Here is an 18649-nt window from a genome sequence, read left to right as displayed (position 1 = left end):
TATCCATGAAATTCAAAGTCCCGCCACCAGTAATCACACAACCAATTCTTAACACTCAAAGAGGAACCTTGAAGCTCCAAGCTCTCTCAGGCACGGAGACGGCGGCTCCGGAGGGCCCTGCTTTAGGGTTCCTCCTCTCCCATGAAGTGAGGACCCCTGGGCCCCTCAGGTTGCCTTCGGGGCCCCGCACCCAACGAAGAATCCTCAGATCCTCAGCTGCGCACCCTGAGTTCAGGGGTCGCCCCCGCCGACTCCCCAGCTCCCGGAAGCCTCAGGAGGCGGGGACGGTGGGTGCGCCCGAGGCCCAGGTGACCCCGAAACCCAGCGGTGTGGAAGCCGCCCCTCCATGGCTGCGGACCCGCGCCTCGGTGGTACTGTTTTCGGCGCCGGCGATCAGCGCTCTGGGCTCTCAGGAATGACCGACGCTTCCAATCCACCCGGGACGCGCCCTCCCTGCTGTTCCTTTGCACCTGACTCCTGTTGTGTTTCTCTGAAAGTCCGTTGGGCGCATCACTTCTTCGGTGTCCTCCTGGCAAAAGGGAGTTCTCTTTGGTGTTGCCTAAAATGTCACCCCCACCGTCCCTGGGTGGGCTCGAACCACCAACCTTTCAGTTAACAGCCGAACGCGCTAACCGATTGCGCCACAGAGACAGCACTACGGGGTTCTTTTGGACACTCTCTGGAGTAGACACTCATTCCCGGGGTGAGCGCTCTGTCCCCCAGAGAAACGGTGCTGTTTCTCTGCCCCTACCCACCACAGATGCCAGTGCCCCCGGAGAAACCGCCATCCAGGCCTCAAAGCTTCCGGGCTTGAACCGAAATAGATCCAAGCACAGCTGAACACCGGGTTGCTCCCACGGTGACTCTTTCCGTTTCGGCGCCTACACCCAACGAATGAGAGTTTGCCCACCCTGGCAAAGGCCTCCGGGGCTGTGCTTCGGTTTCCTGTGTCCACTAGGCGGTTTTCACCAGAGTGGGCTTTCCTGGGGGTCAGACGGTAAGAATCCGTCTACAACGCAGGGCACCCTGGTTCAATCCTTGATTTTGGAAGATCCCCTGGAGAAGGGAATGGCCACCCACTCCAGTATTCTTACCTGGAGAATCTTTGGACAGTGGAGCCTGGCAGGCTACAGTCCCTAGGGACACAAAGAGTTGAACACGACTGAGCGACATTGACTTCAGTTTAAGTGAGTATAGCTCGTATGTCTGAGTGTTTTCTTTAAATGGTTATTTGTACTCACATTGTAAATTTAACAATATACACTTGTTGTGAGAATAACTTATCCCTCTCCAAATCAGAAATATATGAAGAATAAAAGAAGAGTTCTCCTGCCTCCATTCCCACCCCACCGCTGACACACTTTATATGTTACACGTAAGAGGTGGTGGCTGCTTAGGTGTGAGATCAGCGCTGTGAGAAAACTAAGGGACCCAGGAAACCCTGCCTCTTGCCCTGACGAATGTCTGCCCTCCCTGGGCTACGGGAAAAGGCAAAGAAAAGGAAAATAACACTGTTATTTGCAGAAATTTTACCTCCGGATGGGACACTCTGGTTACCTGAACAGAATATGCGGTTGGTGATAGAGACCTAGGGGGTCATCCCCGGCACAAAACCCAAAGTGGATTTCACCTCATTTTCTGAGGTGAGAGTGAGCTGAGTCGATCAAAGGAGAGGAGCGGAGAGAAAGCGAGAGGGTTGAGCACCTAGGGGAGTCAACCGTATTGGAGTCTCCTCAGGACCTTAGAAGAACTGCCCTGAGCTTTTGGGTGGGACGTACGGAGGCTAAAGAAGCGGATACCGTTGTCTGGCGATGGAGGCGAGGTGGCTCCGGAGGGGGTTCCATGGTGTAATGGTGAGCACTCTGGACTCTGAATCCAGCGATCCGAGTTCAAATCTCGGTGGGACCTTTCTGCCTACTTAGAAGAGAAGCACTTTTTACCCCCGAATAGGACCCACCTGAGGTCTCCCGCGACCCTCAGCGGCCTGGCTGACACGGACACGGTGGACAGGTGTGGGACCGATCCTGGGCGTCCTCGCTGGACCCGGGCGGCTTTGCCCATCTGTGCCTTCCAAGCCCCGGCCAGGGGCGCAGCGGCCCAGCCAGTGCCTCCCCCTCGTCGGGTGCCCTAGGTCTCTGAATTAAAAGGCAGAGGCTGAGCCCACGGAGTCCTGCCTTGTGAGGAGCCTTCGCCCTGCCCATTTTGTAACTGCACAGGTGTCCCTGTGAGTAAATGGTTGCCGGTATGAGTTGTCATGTCAGATATTCACATATTACATGGTACCTAAAAACATTTACCCACATGTTGAAAGGGGAATATATGTAACTATGATTTCTATAATTATACGACTTAATCTTCATTGAAAAAATATTATATGGTATATTTAATTTTCTGTGGCACATAATTTTGAATTTTATAAATGGAAATAATTTTTGGAATTAGAGTTTGCTTAAGGGAATCAAAACAATACAGGAAACTTAGGCAGTTCACTTTCATTAGGATTTTGAATAGAAAATAAATGCAAGACTTCTACAACCTAGAATAGTATGGTACCAATATTTTACACATTTTTAGAAAATCTGAAAGTCAACATGAAGTAGGTTTTAGACTAAAATTATTAAAGCTGGGTAAGGCGTACCAGGAGTCATCTCTGAGAGTATGACAGGACATTTTCTATGCAATTATATATAAATTATTAGAATTATCTAGAGTGTTAAAAGTATTCAAGATTCATCCTTATTATCAATTTGAAATTTTTTCTTGTACGTAGCATGGAGAGCACTAATTTATCTAAAGCTAAATGTTTTTTATATTTCTGTGTTACATTTCAGCAAATCAGAAAGTTCAAGAGGAAAAAAATACCCAACCCACATGGGTTCTATTAACTGAGATAGAAATGGTGGTTCACTACCCCACTTTGGAGAGAGGGAGAGTGGAATATGTGTGGTAAAGCTGGATGCCTCTGTGCTTGAATTCGGACTGGACCTGGGACTGGGTCAAGGCCAGAACAACACAAGACTAGGCATTATTATCCTGGGGCTTAGACCCACCTGACAGCACCCACGCAACAGTCCTGGAAAGCTCTTGAGGATACTCCCCCTCCTGTGGACGCGTTTCCCATCTGGTTCTCTATTCCACCAGCCGCAGAGAAGGACTTTTCACCCCTGTGTCCTGACAGAATACTTTATGATCCCTGCAGGACACAGGGAGCCAGGCAAGAGTGAAGGGGGCAGCTGCACTGACCCGATGGGTTTCTAGCAAAGTAGCGGGAAAATCCCAAAGAGAGAGGAGGCTGACTGGCTACAGTTCATGGGGTTGAAAAGAGTAGGACATAACTGAGCCAGTGGAGGTGAGGACGAGGTGGTTCCACCAATCAGAAATCTCCGCGATGGGGTGGTGGGGGAGAGCAACCTGTTTCCTCCCGGTTTTGAACTGGGGAGCTTTCGCGTGTAAGGCGAACGTGATAACCACTACACTACGGAAACGGACACCCTCTAGTCCTTAACACTGTATTCATGAAATCCCGAATGCTGCCACCAGCATCTAGACCACCTAATTTTAACACTCAAACAGGAACCTTGAAGCCCCAAGCTAGCTCAGACGCGGAGACGCCAGTTCCCGAGAGACCTGCTTTAGAGTGCCTCATCTCTCCTCAAGTGAGGACACTGGGGCCCCCACAGGCTGCATTTGGGGTCCCGCACCCAACGCAGAGGCCTCAGACCCTTAGCTCCGCCCCCGAGCTCAGGGGTGGCCCCAGCCGATTGACAAACTCCCGGAAGCCCCAGGAGGCGGGGACAGTGGGTGTGTCCGAGGCCAGGAGACTCCACGGCCCAGCTGTGTGGACGCCGCCCCTCCCACGCTGCGGTCCCGCGCCGCGGTGGCCCTTTTCACAGCGCCGGCGGTCAGTACTCTGGGCTCTCAGGAATGACCGACGCTTCCAATCCCCTGGGACCCGCCCTCTCCGCTGCTCCTTTGTACCTGACTCCTGTGCTCTTGCATGCCGGCTGGCCACTGCACTTTCTGGTGTTCTCCTGGCAAAAGGGAGTCTCTTTGGCGGTCTGTAAAATGCCACCCCACCGTCCCTGGGTGGGCTCGAACCACAAACCTTTAGGGTTAACAGCCGAACGCTACGGAGAGAGCAGTACCGGCTTTTCCTGGAGTCTTTGGGGTTGACACTTCTTCCTAGGATAAGACCCCTACCCCCAGGGAAACGGTGCCACTTCCGTGCCCTCTACCGACCACAGATGCCAGAGCCCCCAGAGATACCAGGAGCCAGGGCTCCTATCCTGTGGGCCTGAACGGAAATAGATCCAAGACAGCCGAACACACGGGGGGGGGGGGGGGGGGGGGCGGAGCACCCATGATGGCTCTCCCCACGTCCTCACCTACACCCAACGAATCAAAGTTTGCCCACCCCTGGCATAGGCCTCCGGGGCTGTTAGGTTTCCTGTGTCCACCAGGCGATTTCCACCAGAGTGGGCTTCCCTGGGGCTCAGACGGTAAGAATATGCCTGCAATGCAGGACACCCATTTTCAATCCCTGGTTTGGGACTATCCCCTGGAGAAGGGCGTGCAACCCACGCCAGTATTCTTGCCTAGAGAATCCCCATGGACAAGGAGCCTGGCGGGCTACGTCCATGGGGTGACAAAGAGTCGGACAGGACTTAGCGACTAAGCACAGAGGTCGCGGGGATGGTCATTCTGTGTCCGCGCCGGCGACAGAGTCGGGCACTCACTGCGATGCTCTAAGACTTGGATGAATACATTGTCGTCTTTAGCCCTTCGTCCCATGAAGACCGTTGAGAAGGGAAACACAGAAAAGTTTTCGAAGTGAACGGTTCTTTTTTAAAAGACTTTATCCCAGTTTTTGGAATCCGCAGCATCCAGTGGGTTGGGCAACGGAAAGGCCCCCGCGGAGCAGTCCCAGGAGGTTGGAACTCCTGCATCCCAACCTGGGCAGGCTGCATTCTGTGAGGTCCGCCTGGGAGCGGGAAAGGGTGAAAACCAAGCTGGGAAGGCTGGTTTGGGAGGAAGGCATGGAGACCTCCCAGGAGGCTTGGGCAGGAATCCTTAGAGCTGAACAGTGCTCCACTCCAGGTAGCAGAGTGGGGAAGGAGGGAAAGGGCTGGTGCAGGCAAGAATCAAGGAGGTCTACGGAGAGGGGAGGAAGGAGAGAATAAAAGAATTTGTGCTTCTATCCTTCCCCCCTCCCTCCTCTTGCCTTCTCTCCTCTTCTTGGTCTTCTTCCCATCCCTACAACTGAGAAATCTTGATACACCCACTTCTGAGAAGACAGATCCAACTATCTGTGCTTGAGTGCACAAATTCTGGGTTGTAAAAATAGTTCTGTCCTTATGTGGCTTTAGACAAATAAAGAAAATTTCTTGTGCCTCCCTTCTTTCTGCTTTAAAATGGGAGTAATGAAAGCATTTGTTGTCAGATGTGCCTGGGTTTAGAAACTACTGGATGAATCATGTTATCAGCTGTGAAATCATAAATATTGTTGTCACTATTCTCAGAATCTTTTGACAAACTCTCAGTTCAGTTCAGTTCAGTCACTCAGTCCTGTCCGACTCTTTGGGACCCCATGAATCGCAACACGCCAGGCCTCCCTGTCCATCACCAACACCCGGAGTTCACTCAGACTCATGTCCATCGAGTCAGTGATGTCATCCAGCCATCTCATCCTCTGTCGACCCCTTCTCCTGCCCCCAATCCCTCCCAGCATCAGAGTCTTTTCCAATGAGTCAACTCTTCACATGAGGTGGCCCAAGTACTGGAGTTTCAGCTTTAGCATCATTCCTTCCAAAGATATCCCAGGGCTGATCTCCTTCAGAATGGACTGGTTGGATCCCCTTGCAGTCCAAGGGACTTTCAAGAGTCTTCTCCAACACCACAGTTCAAAAGCATCAATTCTTCTTGGGCGCTCAGCCTTCTTCACAGTCCAACTCTCATATCCATACATGACCACAGGAAAAACCATAGCCTTGACTAGACAAACCTTTGTTGGCAAAGTAACGTCTCTGCTTTTGAATATGCTATCTAGGTTGGTCATAACTTTTCTTCCAAGGAGTAAGCGTCTTTTAACTTCATGGCTGCAGTCACCATCTGCCATGATTTTGGAGCCCCCAAAAATAAAGTCTGCCACTGTTTCCACTGTTTCCCCATCTATTTCCCATGAAGTGGTGGGACCAGATGCCATGATCTTCGTTTTCTGAATGTTGAGCTTTAAGCCAACTTTTTCACTCTCCACTTTCACTTTCATCAAGAGGCTTTTTAGTTGCTCTTCACTTTCTGCCATAATGGTGGTGTCATCTGCATATCTCAGGTTATTGATATTTCTCCTGGCAATCTTGATTCCAGCCTGTGTTTCTTCTAGTCCAGTGTTTCTCATGATGTACTCTGCATATAAGTTAAATAAGCAGGGTGACAATATACAGCCTTGACATACTCCTTTTCCTGTTTGAAACCAGTCTGTTGTTCCATGTCCAGTTCTAACTGTTGCTTCCTGACCTGTATACAAATTTCTCAAGAGGCAGATCAGGTGGTTTGGTATTCCCATCTCTTTCAAAATTTTCCACAGTTGATTGTGATCCACACAGTCAAAGGCTTTGGCATAGTCAATAAAGCAGAAATAGATGTTTTTCTGGAACTCTCTTGCTTTTTTGATGATCCAGCGGATGTTGGCAATTTGATCTCTGGTTCCTCTGCCTTTTCTAAAACCAGCTTGAACATTAGGAAGTTCACGATTCACATATTGCTGAAGCCTGGATTGGAGAATTCTACCCTTATTTATTTCACCTTGAATTAACTTGATACTTCCAGAAATTTCTGTAAATGGAATCAAGACAAAGGCTCCCCTGATTGCTCTTGCAGTTTGCTCCCTGAGTGTTCTTGAAGTTTGCTCCCATGTAGCTGGACCACCCTTCACTGCCAGTTCTCTGCTTGCAGATCAGGACCGATGTGCAGGCTGGAGGAAAAGGGAAGAACACACATCTCCACCCATCCCAGTTCTAACCTCACCTGATTCTGTCCTTGTCCCTTGTGAGAGCCCTGTTCTCCAGGTTTCCTGGCCATTCTGGGATCTCTCAACATACTTTCTATGGGTTTCTTTTCTTCCTTTATAAGTCAGAGTCCATTTCAGGTCCTTGAACTCATAAACCTTGCCTTTGTGTTGTTCGTTACCACTCAACAGCTTGATTTTCCAAAAAGAAGATTCATATTCTCACCCTGGAGCTGTGAACTTCCTCCTCATAACAAGAGCCTCCCCTTTGCCTTCTTCCTCCTTGAGTGCCGGGAGCCGGTGGGGCATTCCACTCATGACAAAGGTCATGAGGAAGGAGGCTCGGCATACGCAAAGGCGGGATCGAGCCTCAGGAGTCCCCTCGGATATTCTCGAGCATCTTCCCCCCAAAACCAGAGTCTGCCTACTTTATTGCTTTGTGCTCTCACCTCTGACTTTACTGGGTGCTGTTCCGTACCACCATCTCGCTCTCTCTGTCAAAGAGTTAACTTACAGTTCCAATTAATAAAAGTTCCTGGGCAATTAGGAGTGTTTAAATCCAAACCCCTCAGATGGCTCTCTAACTCGCCTGACAAGTTTACCCAGACTCCTACAGCTATGCATACGATTGTTTACAGTCTCCCAGCCTCGAGAGGCACAGGAAGCTTAAGATATTCAAATAGCTTAGAGCCTCTCAGAGAGTTAGAAACTGTCAGAATAAAACTAGTAAAAGATTTCATTGATGAGCCAATGCTTGTTGCCAAGTTTTCACATCCCCTGAATTGTATCCTTGAATGTGTATTAATTAATATAGTTGGTATGTAGAAAAAATAAGTAGTGGCCTTGGTGTTAGTAACTTTAGACCCTTAAGGTAATAAATTCTTTCCTTTGTTGTAAACCCATTACACATCCGCCCTATAGGAATGCAATTTTATCATCGGAAGATGGCGCTAAACCTTAAAATAATTACTCTAAGAGAAAATAAGTCTTATGGTTGATAAGTCTTTGTCAAGAGCCATAAAATGTTAATAGGCCTTCTGGCCAGAAGATGATGTAAATCACCTAAACCATTTGTATACGATAAATTTGCAGGAAAAAAACCCTGGTTTTTGATAAGGGTCAAAGACTGCTGACTTTGCATCCCCTATTATCCTCTATGTGTAACTTAGGGTATATAAACCCCTGTTAAAAATAAAGCTACAGGCCTTGCTCACCAACGCTTGGTCTCCCCATGTCATTCTTTTCACATTCTGGCTGAAGTCTCCATCTGGAGCGCGGATATCCTCTGCAACCATTTATTTGCCTGGGCTTCAAAGACCCACTCGAGAAGGTGTCTAAGGTGGGACACCTTCTGCTATTCGAGAGGGCGCCTGCGGCCTCCGTGGTCAGAGCTAACCTGGTGTCACGGGTTATATTGATTTTCCGTGTAAACCAAGCTACTCAGCCTCTTTTCTCCACTGAATTTTCCTACTGAGCTATCCTCATTCTATTACTCTTTATATCTTTGATAAATATGTAAATAGTCGCCGACTCCGTCTCCCGTTCGAATACTCTGGATCAGCCGGGGCTGGACCTTGGCACTTGAGTAAACCTCTCTCCAGTCTCTGGAAGCAAATATGTCTCAAGGCAACACTAGGCATCTTTCTGACTCTTTTGACCCGCCAAAAACTAGTGCTATTTTTTCTGTTATGTGTATTGGCTTAGGGAAGAAACACTTTTAGGATACAATGAAGAAGTAAAGATTATTATTCTGAGCCCTGATAGGATTTATACCTATTATACATGCAAATATTTAATGTGGTGGTATTTTGGGTACATAAGTACCGTCTGTAGTGTAAGACAACTTGGATGTGCAACCTCTATGATTCAGCAAACAGTGCTCTTGTGTACCTTGATATTTGTATGCCTTTTTTAAAACTGCAATTTCTAGATTTGATATGTTAAGAAATGGAAGAGAAACTGACTTGACCGACCTGACCAAAGAGTCTGTGATTGCCTAAGTGTCAGAGCTGTGCCTCATGTCCTCCTCAACATGTGGTTGATTTTGAGTCACCCCAGGTGACTTTGGGTCTTCCCTAGTGGCTCAGCAGGTAAAGCATCTGCCTGCAATGCAAGAGACCCAAGTTAAATCTCTGGGTTGGGAAGATCCCCTGGAGAAGGGAATGGCCACCCACTCCAGTATTCTTGCCTGGAGAATCTCTTGGACAGAGGAACCTGGCATGCTCCAGTCCATGGCATCACAAAGTCAGACTAGACTGAGCGAGGTTCCCTTCACTTCTAGGTGAGTATAGCTGGTTTGTCTGAGTGTTTGATATAAATGGTTATTTTTACTTATATTGCAAATCTAACAAATACACACTTGCTGTGAAAAAACCTCACCCCTCCCAAATCAGAAATATATGAAGAAAAGGAGCGTTCTCCTGCCTCCATTCCCACTCCACTGCCCACACTTTACATGTTACAGATAAGAGGTGGTGGCAGTGGCTTTGGAGGGTAATCTGTACTATGGGAAAACTAAGGGACCCAGGAAATCCTGCCTCCTGCCCTGACAATCATCTGCCCTCTTGGAGCAATGAGAAAAGGGTGAAGGCAAGGAAAAGGCAAATAACACTCTTATGTGCAGAAATTTTAGCTCAAGATGGGACATTCTGCTTAACCAGGGCAGAATATGTGGTTGATGATGGAGAGCTAGGGGACTCTTCCCTGGCACAAAACCCAAAGTGGATTTTACCTCATTTTCTGAGGTGAGAGTGAACTGAGGCTACCAGAGGAGAGGAGCAAAAGAAAGCAAAAGGGGTGAGTGTCAACTGTGTTCAAGTCTTGGGAGTAGGAATGGGACTTATGGAGGCTGAAGAAGCAGATGCCCTTTCCCTGGCAGTGGAGAGAAGGGAGCTGCCAAATAGTCTTCATGGTGTAATGGTGAGGACCCTGGATCCAGCGATCCGAGTTCAAATCTCGTGGAACCTTTCTAATTAGAAAAGTTGTCCCTGTGACTAAATGGTGACGTGGAGGGGCTGCGATGTCGATAATCAGCTGGGAATCTCGACAGCTTTAGGGTCGAGGGTTCCAGACCTGAATGAGAAGAACTGTGTTTTATTCAAGTTCTCTATTCTTCTGACTTTTAATTGACCCTGTCCCAGTTTATTACGATTTTATTCAGAGTTTCTTGCTCTTAAGTCTCCGTTGGACACGCAAAGCCGCTGTTCGGTCAAGATTCGAACCGTCACTTCTGGAAATCTCGTCCTTTGGTCCCAAGCTCAGACCGAAAGAGGTCGCAGATTTCGGCGTCTGAGGAGACCCAGGTCCCTGACCCAGGGCCGCCCGGCCAGGCTGCTCCGGGGCAGAAGGGGAGACGAGCCGCTGGGAGTCCGGAGCCGAGGGCTGGGTTCCCTTCGTTCTGCCGCGACTCTGCTCCACCGAGAAGACGTCTCAGGACGTGAGCGAATGGAAACATTTGTGTCCTCTACTGCTCGGGAGAAAAGTACAGATGAGGCCCGTGATGGACCTGAATAGTTAGTTTTCCTTTCGCGGTGCTGAGAAGCATCTCTCTGATCTTTATAATCTGAAACTTTCAGAGGTTACAAGGATAGGTATGAGGCCGGCGAAAACATCCGAGGAAGGGCCAAGATCAGGAGAGAACAGAGGATGAGCCGGAAGCAGAAAGGGACTGGAAGAGAGAGGAGCGGGCAGGTACTGCGGCGGGGCCGTCGCTGGGTTGGGGCGACCACAGCGCCTCACTGCGAGCAGCTCCCACCCTTTACTGAGGTGTCCAGGGACCCGATTCACCCCAAATCGCAAAGCTGCTGGCCTGGCATTAGTTCTGACAAAGTTCCTTTTGCGGGTTCCGTGTGGAGTGGTGAGGTGGGTTATGTAGATCTGCAGGTGGCCGCTGCCTTGGAGATGACTGGCGGGCAGGGAACTACACAGACACTCCACTTTCAGCTTTGCAGGCCGGTCTGCAGCGTCCGGCTCCGGAAAATCCGAGCGTCAATATTTGCTTAGAGATAAGGAGATATATAGCCAAGCAGTCAGTGAAAGTGGTTATCCCTGGAAAAAAGGAACATGGGAAGGGATCAGGAAACTACTGTCTGGGGCGTGTGTAACATTGTATTACATACAGGATATTTTCAAAAGTTCATTGCTTGTATTTTGGATTTAAATTTGTGTGTAGTCATAAGTATCAGTCTTTAAAAATTCTGGGTCTATTGTCATGTGCAGGGGAGTGTTTTCCACTGTAAAACCATGATTTTTTTAAAAAAGTTCAAAATTCCGGAAGGAAGGAGTTGAAATATTATTGCTCTTTTGTTGATCTGATCAGATGAGCTGATAAACTCACAGATCCTCCCAGCCCTGGAGATAACTGCAGGTCAAAGAGGACTGCTTTACTCTTCTCTTGCCACCTGAGAAGCTCGGGGGCAGCAGATTCAAATTGCAGGGAGCTGGAGAGGCACAGGTGCACGGTGCACTTGGATGCACGAGGCGACAAAGGTTCTCAGGCAGCCAGTGGCCTCCCGGCCGCTCTGGTTGTGAACCCCAGGGCAGTAACGTCCAGGCAAGAAGAGACCAGTAGGAGAAGGGCAGTATCTCCTTTAAGTCCTGTACGTTCAGCATCCAACAGTGGTCTTGAAGACACACAGTGAAAGAGTGGGAATAGATTAGGGGAAAAGAAGAAATCCTCGGTGATTTCCTCATCTAAACCACTCCTGAGGATGAAGTGAATATAGGCAGGGACCAGGCCCTCCTGGCACCGGTGAAGGTGGGTGGAGTTGTCCTCAGCAGCTGGAGCCAAAGCAGACATCCTTGGCTAGGCGGCCAGTGAGTAAGCACGCCTTCTTCTTCCCTAGCTGGGTAACACTTGAACTTGCAGCACTGGAATGTGTCCCCCTAGGCTTTTGATGGGTTCCAAAGATACAAGAGATCGGTTTCTTTCTTTTTTTTATAAATTTTTTCTCCAGCTTTATTGAGATATAATTGACATATGACACTGTGTGAGTTTAGGGTGTGCAGCACGTTGATTGGATACAGTTATATATAGCAAAATGATTCCCACCAGAGCATTAACTAGCACCTCCATCCCATCACATAATTCTCATTTCTTTTTTGTGATGAGAATATTTATGATCCAGTCTCTTGCATCTTTCAAATACACATATAATGAAGTGCTTCTACAAAGTTTACACCCAGGTAACTGACATCTTAAGATGTGATAAGAAATCCCCGGCAGTCTAGTGGTTAGAACTTGGTGCTTTCACAGCTGTGGGCCAGGGTTTGTGGACCTAAGATCCCACAGTCTGTGTTCAGCCATGCTTGCTCAGTCATATCCAACTCTGTGGGACTCCATGGACTGTAGCCAACCAGGCTCCTCTCTTCATGGGATTTTCCAGGTAAGAATACTGCAGTGGCTTGCATTTCCTACTTCAACAACAGATAGGTTTCTTCTTAATGCACTTATTAAGGTCGGTAGTGGCTGGTGGCCAGATGGCACAGCATGCTTTGTTTGCTGATATGGCAGGCAACATTTTTCATTCACATTCCTCCCCTCTCCCTTCTGATCTCATTTGTTTGGCTACACCCACTGGAGTCCATTGGCAAGAAAGACCGGGAAATGCTGGTTGCCAGGATGAGCCTCAAGCACACAGATCAGGGGTGAAAGGTAGACAGGAAACCAGGAAGGGCAGAGAATATTTAGCCCAAATGTAATGAGCCCAACATCTGGGGGACCTCCTTTTAGTCCTAGTGCCACCACTTACTTTCCCTTTGACCTTGGGTCAACTCCAATTTGCTAGGCCAATTTTGCAAGTGTCATATAAAAGAAATAATAAGTACTTCATAAAGCTATTGTGTAGATTAAATGAGATAAGCAAATAATACAGCTGGTAGAGCATGTGGCTAATTTTTTTTTTTCATGTGACTAATCTTAAGGATGTTCTGGTAGGAAACAATCAAAGGTAAGCTGATACTTCAGTCTTTTGTGACATTTGAATACATTTTTTAAACATTTCAATAAATTTTGTCTTTATGAATTTATTCATAATTTGTGAATGAATTCACATTCACATAATAAGTTTGTGAATTTATAAAAAGTTTTAAATGGAATGTATAAATCATATGCCCACAAAAAGAACTTGCTAATATCAGCTTTGTTCACAATGGTTTCCAAATTGAAAACCATTCAAATGTCCGTCACGAAGTGAATAGATATAATGGTGATATATTCACTCAAAGGAATACTACTCTGCAATAAAATGAAACAAATTCCTGATACATGGCAACAATATGGATTAAAACATCACCCTGAGTGATGAAAAGAGTATATACTCTGTGGATCCACTTATGCAAATTACTAGATGAGGCAACCTAATCCCTAGTGAAAAGAACTAGATCCTTGAGCACCTGGGACAGGGTGACAGGGTGACAGGGTGTGGCAGGGTGATTGTCGGCAAAGGGGCTCAAGAGGATATTTTGGAGTGCTGGAGATGTTCTTGAACACGGTAGTGGTTCCATGGGCATGTTCAGTTGTCAAAAGTCATCAATTTTGAAATGGATAGATTGTATTATTTTTAAATTAATTCTTAGGAAATTTGATTTTTAAAAAGTAATGAGAAGAATCATTCCAAATTTTAATAACTTAATTCAATTGTAATCATTATTATTAGCATTAGAGGGTTCTTTTAGAAATGTATATCCCTTAAGGTAAACAATTTGACTGAAAGTTCAACAGTTTCTTCATTTTTGTAACTTTTCATTAAATTTATGCACTATTAAATTGAAATACTTGAAAATAGGAATAGAACCTATAAGAGCTCAATCATATAACAGCATATTTATATATATTCTTGTCTCTGTTGATATACCTAAATGACTCCATCAGCATTTACCTACATTAACAGATGTTACTTTTGAATTTAAGATGTTTCAAAATTTTACATATTTGTATTTTGTGCATTTTTTGAAATTTTAAAAATAAACCTATATACTTTAAGGGCTTCCCAGGTGATACTAATGGTAAAGAACCCACCTGCCAATGCAAGAGACACAAGAGATGTGGGGTCTATCCCTGGTTCAGGAAGATTCCCTGGAGGAGGGCATAGCTACCCACTCCATATTCTGGCCTGGAATCCTCTCACGGTCAGAGGAGCCTGGCAGGCTACAGTCACTGGGGTCCAAAAGAGTCAGACGGGACTGAAATGACTTAGCATGAACCCATGCACCTTTTGCTACAGCTTAGAATAATTTAAAAACAGATTTGAAGGAAAACATGCAAAGATGATAACAGGAGTCCCTTCCAGGAGGTGGGACTATGGATGACTGCTTATTTCCTTCTTTAGATATATTTAATATTTGTAATTAAAAAAATGAATGACCTGGAAGTGAAAGAACAGAAGAGATCTATGGAAGAGGTATTAGAAAGGTAATTAAAAAAATGAATGACCTGGAAGTGAAAGAACAGAAGAGATCTATGGAAGAGGTATTAGAAAGGTGAGAGGAAAGGATAAAAGGGAGGAAAAATCTAGTTCTTGCGGAAGTTGTATTTAAGTTGGGGATTCAAGGGCAGCAGCTCTTGGAATAAGAAAGGTGTTTGGGAGGCAAGTGGTTCATGAGAATATTGCAGACAATTTTATTCATGTTACGTGACTCCTCCTTGGTGTTTTGTGAAAGAAATATACAGTCTTAAATTTCTTGCCAAACATTTTTACCATTTGTGTTCCTCTTTGATGGGCACCATATCCTGTGGAGCCAGGCGGGCTCCAGTTCAAATTGCTGGTTTCAGATCCCACTCACTGATTGAGTGACTAGACAAGTTACTTAACCTTCCATATCTGAGGTTTCTCATATGTGAAATGAGGATGATGATATGATAGAAGCCTGTTGAAAGAATAAAGTGAGTACACCCATGTAAAACTTGTAGACCATGCCTGGGCACATGGCACTTTGCATGTCATCACTGAGTGTAAGGTCTTGCATTTTGGCACTGCACTGCATAAAGTCTGGATGTGGCTTTAAGTTCCTGATACCTTACAGTGGCAGTGGTAGCCTCCTGGGCTAGTGGGATCTGCCAGTTTACCAGTTCATCTGCTCAGCTCATCAAAAGAACAGTAGTCCAATTCCTTGCTTCAAAAATCTCCCAATAAAAAAAAATTAAAGTTTTAAGTGGAAAACCTTCTTACACATGACACAAAACCCAGAATTTTAGATAAGATATATATTTATTTATGACTATGTAAAAATTTAAAGTTAAAATATAAGCAATGCTCCTTACTATGTATATATGTTTGTATACACACACACACACACACACACACACACACACACATGTGAATGATACCGAGTTACATATACCCCAAAGAGTACTCCACTGGCTCCAGTCAGGTTCCCACTCCCACTCCCCCACCAACATAACCACTTTCACTGACTGCTTGGCTATGGATCTCCTTATCTCTAAATAAATATTGATTTTGGCACTCAGATTTTCTAGTTTCCCACCCAGACCCTGAAGACCAGCCTGCAAACGGGAAAGTGAATTTGTGTGTTTCCTTGCCCACCAGTCATCCCCAAGGTAGCCCACAGGTCTTGCATTCACCTATAAACCCACACTGCCCACCTTGCCCTTCCTCATGGAACCTGCAAAGGAAAATGCCAGAACAAATGCCAGGCCAGCAGCTTTGCAATTTGGGCTGAACCGGATTCCTGGACACCTCAGTAAAGGGTGGGCACGGCTCCTGAGTGAGGCGCTGTGATGCCCCAACCCAGCCACGGCTCCCACCGCGGTACCAGCCCGCCCCTCTCCCTTCCAGTCCCTTTCTCTTCTCGCTCATTCTCTGTTCTCTCCTTCCTCGGATGTTTTCGCCGGCCTCACACCTTTCTTTTCCCTAAGTCCAAAGACAGGTAAAGCCTTTAACTGTGTGGATCACGACAAACTGATCTCTTGCCAGCTGCAGCCACACGGACCACACGCACTAAACCGCTGCCCAGAAGCACAAATGGTCGGATGAAGGGATAGCAAACACCAAGAGCCAGCAGCTTCTTTCGGGGGCCCCTCGGCTCAAGCTCGGGGCGTCTCTTGGGCGCAATGCGCGGCGGGGGCGCTCAGGTGACCTTCTGCCCTAGGAACATCTCGGCTTCCCGACGGGAACGAACAGGCTGAGTGGACTCCATCTCTCCAGTTGTCTGGAGAAACGCCGTGCTAGGGACACAATTTTAGGCGGAAACTGCATGCTGCGAAACACAGGTGGCTCTGCCTAGGTCCCTAAGAATGCTTGCTTTCGGTAGGAGGGAGGAATAACTTGTCTCAGGTCTGTGTGGCACAATCGGTTAGCGCTCTCGGCTGTTAACCGAAAGGCTGGTGGTTCGAGCCCACCCAGGGACTTGTTTCACGCTTTTAGAATGTAAATGATGTATGAATGTAAATGATGTATGATTGCTTCCAGTCTGGGCATCCTCTCCCAAGCTCCACTACTACCCTACTCCACTGTGTCTTGTATACACACACACAGAAGGACGTACGACCAGATAGTACCTGATCCTCAGAGAGGATCTCTGCAGGAAAACAGGTTGACTGGGAATCCTAGAATTCATGAAAGAGTAGGCTCATCATCATCCTGTAAACTCCTTTTACCAATGAAGTTTCTTCCACTGTTAGTAGTAGTCTCTATTTAACTTTTTCCATATATTTTTCCGAATAATTTTGTTCTATGCTTTTCCTCCGTTTTTCATTCATTGAATCATAGAAAAAGCAAGAGAATTCCAGAAAGACATCTATTTCTGCTTCACTGACTCCGCTAAAGCCTTTGTTTGGATCACAACAAATTGTGGGAAATTCTTCAAGAGATGGGAATACCACACCACCTTACCTGCCTCCTGAAAAACCTGTATGCAGGTCAAGGAAAGTTCAAACCAGTCAGGAAAGGAAATCAACACTGAATATTCACTGGAAGGACTGACGGTGAAGCTGAAGTTCCAAGCCTCACTCCACGCGGCAGGCCTTCATTTTGTGTTTAAAATATGAATCTAAAACCTTGCGGGAAAGCGGAGTTGTTTCCGCCCGGTTTCGAACCGGGGACCTTTCGCGTGTTAGGCGAACGTGATAACCACTACACTACGGAAACCACGCGGTCTATAGTGCCTAGAGACATACACAAGAATTGCATATTTGAACACACCTGCCCTTCAAATTTTCAAAGGAAGAGGATTCTGGAAACACAGGCAATCCGTCAAGTAAGGATCTGCAGTTCCTGAAAGAGGCTGATTTAGGGTTCCACGCCTCTCCAGGAGCGAGGTCCCTGTGTGCCAGCTTGCGCCCAAGCGCAGAGGTCGCCCCGCTGAGTCCTCAGTTTTCAGGAGCCCTAGCAGCCAGTGGAGTTAAGTCAGTCTGATCTCCAGGAGGCTGGACGTCCTGCAAGGTGGACGCAGCCCTTCCAGGCTGCGAATGCGCGCTTTACAGTCCCTCTTCATGGCGCCAGCGGGCAGCGAGCTCGATGCTTTAAATTCCACTCGTGAAACGAATGACATGCCCTCTCCTCTGACCTGCCCTCCCCTCTGCTCCGATGCGCCTGACCCGCGCTCTCTCACAGCCCCATCACAGCACTTCTATGGTGCCATCCGGCACTGGGCGGGGCTGCGGGCAGGGGTTCCTCAGGAACCACTGAGGTAATGCAAGACTTGCATCACATTTTCACGTTTAGCAGGAAGTGCAGCAAAGGCTGAGGCTCAGGTCATTTGTTGAATTCGTTTGCCGACCTGGCCCCGCATAAAGCCGCGGAGGAGCCAGGCGCGGTCCACGCAGATCTGACAGTCTTCATTCCTTTCTCATCAAACTTGGTATTATTCTTGAAGGACAGCTTTGCTTTACGTTTTACAATGTCTGAAACGTCTTTTGTTTGCCTTTTATAATTTTCCAGTTCAACATTTCATGGAGAGTGAATTTTAACAGAGAGGTAAAGGCGGTTTTCTCAGAAAGCAGGTGTCTTGAAGAGTTTTCTTGTTCACCTCACAGCAGGCAGAATTTGTTTTCGCTGAAAGACTTTAATGCAATGTTGTCTGTGTGTTTGTCTGTCTCTGGTTTCCTTAGAAATAAAGCTTCTCAAGTTTAGGGATGCATGTGCCGTTTTTTCCAGCAGTGGCTTTTCTCCTTTTCTTAGGGCGGCGGTCACTGCATTTCCTTCCCGTCTGAGGTTCAGGGGCTCAAACCCCAGGAAGGCGAACCCAGGGTGCGAACCGGCCCCCAGGGCCGCGGGGCTCCGGCTGATTCCGCGTGGATTCCGAGTGCGTCTGGAGGTCTGAGTCCCCAAAGAGGCGGACTTGAAAATGGGTTTAGATCAGGACGTTTTGAGAGGGTAACAGGCAGGAAGGCCAGGGGTCTCCAAACGGAGGAAATAGCCTGCAAGTGTCAGACATTTTTCTCTCTCTTAAGCGGCAGGAGGAAACAAACTAGCGATATGTTTTCCTTCTCTATACAAATTTAAAAGGAGGTTTCTCTTAAAATACTGTGTTGCCATAATGACACTTGGTTTCACCTGAAGTTAAGCAATGCCTTTTTCTTATGGAAATGTTTGTCTTAAGCTATGCTAATGTACTTTGCATTTACCCCCAAACTCTGTCTTCAAGTCGGTTCTGCCTCTTGGCTCAGAACCTATTTGACAAACCAGT

At 47.1% G+C, this 18649-nt stretch overlaps 5 non-coding genes across 5 annotated transcripts; 2 read left to right on the top strand and 3 right to left on the bottom strand.

Annotated features, from left to right (window-relative positions):
• Positions 1–577: 577 nt before the first annotated feature.
• On the bottom strand, positions 578–651 carry TRNAN-GUU (transfer RNA asparagine (anticodon GUU)). The gene has a single exon. It is a non-coding gene; the product is annotated as a tRNA-Asn (tRNA).
• A 1185-nt stretch (positions 652–1836) lies between these two features.
• Positions 1837–1908, top strand: TRNAQ-CUG (transfer RNA glutamine (anticodon CUG)). The gene has a single exon. It is a non-coding gene; the product is annotated as a tRNA-Gln (tRNA).
• Positions 1909–3412: 1504 nt separating this feature from the next.
• On the bottom strand, positions 3413–3485 carry TRNAV-UAC (transfer RNA valine (anticodon UAC)). The gene has a single exon. It is a non-coding gene; the product is annotated as a tRNA-Val (tRNA).
• Positions 3486–16296: 12811 nt separating this feature from the next.
• Positions 16297–16370, top strand: TRNAN-GUU (transfer RNA asparagine (anticodon GUU)). Its single transcript has one exon. It is a non-coding gene; the product is annotated as a tRNA-Asn (tRNA).
• Positions 16371–17036: 666 nt separating this feature from the next.
• Positions 17037–17109, bottom strand: TRNAV-AAC (transfer RNA valine (anticodon AAC)). Its single transcript has one exon. It is a non-coding gene; the product is annotated as a tRNA-Val (tRNA).
• Positions 17110–18649: the final 1540 nt, after the last annotated feature.

Source organism: Bos indicus, chromosome 3 (assembly GCF_029378745.1).
Source record: "Bos indicus isolate NIAB-ARS_2022 breed Sahiwal x Tharparkar chromosome 3, NIAB-ARS_B.indTharparkar_mat_pri_1.0, whole genome shotgun sequence".
In the NCBI taxonomy this organism is placed as follows: domain Eukaryota; kingdom Metazoa; phylum Chordata; class Mammalia; order Artiodactyla; family Bovidae; genus Bos; species Bos indicus.
This window is presented reverse-complemented; position numbering and strand designations above follow the sequence as displayed.